This window comes from Coenobita brevimanus, chromosome 91, assembly GCF_032717465.1.
Source record: "Coenobita brevimanus isolate Jiangsu-jjx chromosome 91, ASM3271746v2, whole genome shotgun sequence".
NCBI lineage: Eukaryota > Metazoa > Arthropoda > Malacostraca > Decapoda > Coenobitidae > Coenobita > Coenobita brevimanus.
In genome coordinates, this window is record NC_137044.1 from 35536829 (window position 1) to 35539987 (window position 3159).

The window sequence follows — 3159 nt, forward strand, 5'->3', positions numbered from 1 at the left end:
AGGAGTGGGGAGGCGGAGATAAGGCAAGAGGAAGATGGAGAGCAGTGATTTAAGAAAGAGAGGAAAGGAAAGTTAGGAAGAAAGAAAGAAAAAATGATGAATATATACATGGATACTGAATATAAAAAAGAAGATAAGGAAAGAGATATTATAGAAGTGAAATTGACAGCAGGATAAGTAGGCGAGGGGAAACTAATGAAAAGGAATGTATACAAAAAATTGGAATTATAGGAAACAAAAATGGAATAACGTGGATGTGATTAGGTAAGGAAAACACGAAGAGCAATTGTGGAGAGAGAGAGAGAGAGAGAGAGAGAGAGAGAGAGAGAGAGAGAGAGAGAGAGAGAGAGAGAGAAATGACATAAACATAGGAGAGTGGTAACAAAGAGAATGAAGAGTGCAGAGTTAAGAAAGATGGAAGAAATAACAAATAAGAAGAGTGAAGTAATGAAAATATATACAGCATTAACACAGAAATAAATATAAAGGATAAGAGAGTATCTGAAATGATATCCGTGTAAAAAAATGAGAAGAGAAGGAAAAGATAGTAAGGAAAAAGTTCAGCAGAATATATTATCCTATGTAAAGACCAATTTCCAGTGCTTCATTTCACAATGTTGAGGATCATATGTACAGAACCATTATCAGTAAGGGAAGTGCGAGGGAAGAAAGTGATAATTGGTAGTACGAGAAAATGAGTCTGACAGGAAATATGAAAAATGATGCAGGGAAACAAGAATATCTGGTAAGACAAATCTCGTGCAAATAACCACCTTCTCCCCTCTTCCGATATCTTGCTTCCATTGTCTTCATCTTCTTCAGGTCGTTCCCCTTCCCAGTCTGGAGCCTAATATTTGCTCAGTAATCACTGCCATAAGGGAGAGAACCCTTCATCGTTTATTCATTATGGATACAGTGAGTCGCGGCGAAAAATGTTGTATTGTTGGAGATATTGTTATGCATTTTAAGAAAATAAAATCCATTTTCTTAGTTAATATGGTAATTCGCTATAATTAGGCAGACCTTAAATAGGGGTAAATGCGAACAGCAATAAGAATCACTGCAATCATAATTCTCATATAAAAGACTAATGAGGTGTGATACAGAAACAAAGGAAAAGAGAACTCTACGACTGGAGCGTCATTAAATACCATGCTCGCTGAAATCACCCACACAGTCACTCACATCAATCAAGCATCGAAATCATGGTTCCATCACTACATTAATGAGGAGGAGAATCTGAAGGAGTTTTACAAGAAGGAAAGTGAAAAGAAGATGAAGTACTTCCGGGTTGAGAAGAAGATGGAACATTTCCGAGTGACTCCAACAAAATGCCCCTGGGAGCATGCTTCAGATCATCTGCATGCACCCATTTGGTATCGGTATTAGCCGGATCCTTTATTTCAATTTTGTTACTCCTAACAAAGATGGCACAGAATGGACCCAGGAATTTACCGTGAAGTTTTGATGCACGCTCGTGGCCCAGGACAAAAACTAAATCACCTACTTTGATAGTATTATTGGAGGCAGCTGTATGTTGCTTACATACCATTTCTGCATTTGAGAGGGCCAAATTATCCTCAGAGTACTGTTACGTTCCCATCCCACACTTCCACAGGCTCCAACAGCAGTAGGTCAGTATAGGAAGGACGTTGCTCAGTGAGTTGTTCTTCCTGTGGTCAGCCTTTAGGTGTGCATCAGCGGGATTGGCTGATCCACAAATAAACACTGGCTTCTTAGGTTCACTGTCTTAATTTGCAAATAATTACACATAATGCTTGTGAACTTCACTTCACTGTTTTCACAAGTACCGGAGCTATTCAATCTTCACTAACCGCACTGACACTGCACTGACACTGAAGTAAACTCAAAACAATCTTCCCCATCCTTATATAAACTTCCCATATTCTAGAATTATTTATATTCTAGGAGAAGCAACAGTTACCAGCTCAGGGATATCCAATATATTTTCTTACTTAACACTAAAGTATTTAGCATACAAACGGAAATAAAATCATCTAAATAACGGCCATACCACGTTGAGTACACCGCTTCCCGTCCGATCAGCGAAGTTAAGCAACGTTGGGTCTGGTTATTACTTGGATGGGTGACCGCCTGGGAACACCAGATGCGGTTGGCAAAACGTTCTCCCTACGTGTCAAGTGGGGTTGGTGGAGAATTAGTGCCCCTCCCTGTAAAACAATTAACTCTAAGCCCTTGGCCACCCTGTTTGGGATACATGGCGTCTGGCAATGAATGAATGAAAAAACAATCAGTCACATAAATAAAACATTATAGAGAGAAAAGAGAATAAAATTTAATGCATAAATTTACAAAAAACCTCCACTCACAGATAGCAGGCTAACTGGCAATTCTGACACATAACGGTAAAATACGAGAAATACCGAGAACTCTTCCAGCAAATCCCGCTTCTCAGCAGTACGTATGAATTTTCTGAAAATGTGAGAGGTGAACTTTGACAAAATAATCATGACTGTAGATGGGATCAGGCTTAGATTGTAATAAAGAATAGAGTACCCTCTTGTCAAAGCCAGAGATGACAAAGAATGGAGTGTCACCAGTTGACTCATTCAGTGATCCATTAATCGACACAGCTACGTGTGGAATTCACTTATCCCAGGTAGAATTCTGATCTCCCACCATGTGGCATAGGCATTCTAAGGTTTTTCGATTCTGACACTCCACGAGGTCCTTATAGGCTGAATGATGGGCAACAACATTGCATTTAGTAATCCTATAGTGACAGCAAAACTGAATTGTTAAACTCTGACCCATTATCTGTTAGAATGACATATGGAGTTGTGAAAGGACAAATAATGAAATTAACAAGAGCACAGGCAATAGTACTAACAGATTTGTCATGCAGTGGAACCAACACTACGAATCTGGAGAAATGATCAACTGCCACTAATATATAGACCAAACCAGACTCCATACATGGTAATTTCAGAAGATCAAGGGAGACGTTTGCCAAGGCCTCGATGATACAGGATATAGCATTTTGGGTGCAGGCCAACCAGTAGATCCTATATTGCGAGCACAAGATAGGCATGAATCACAATGAACTTCTACATCCTTTCACATAGTGGCCCACTAACATGAAAGACGCGCCAGTCGTAAGCATCTGTCCATACCTGG

General features: G+C 39.6%; 1 non-coding gene across 1 annotated transcript; it reads left to right on the forward strand.

The window, feature by feature from the left end:
• The first annotated feature begins 2021 nt into the window (after positions 1 to 2021).
• LOC145412013 (5S ribosomal RNA) lies at positions 2022 to 2140 on the forward strand. Its single transcript, XR_013899523.1, has one exon. It is a non-coding gene; the product is annotated as a 5S ribosomal RNA (ribosomal RNA).
• The last annotated feature ends 1019 nt before the right edge of the window (positions 2141 to 3159 follow it).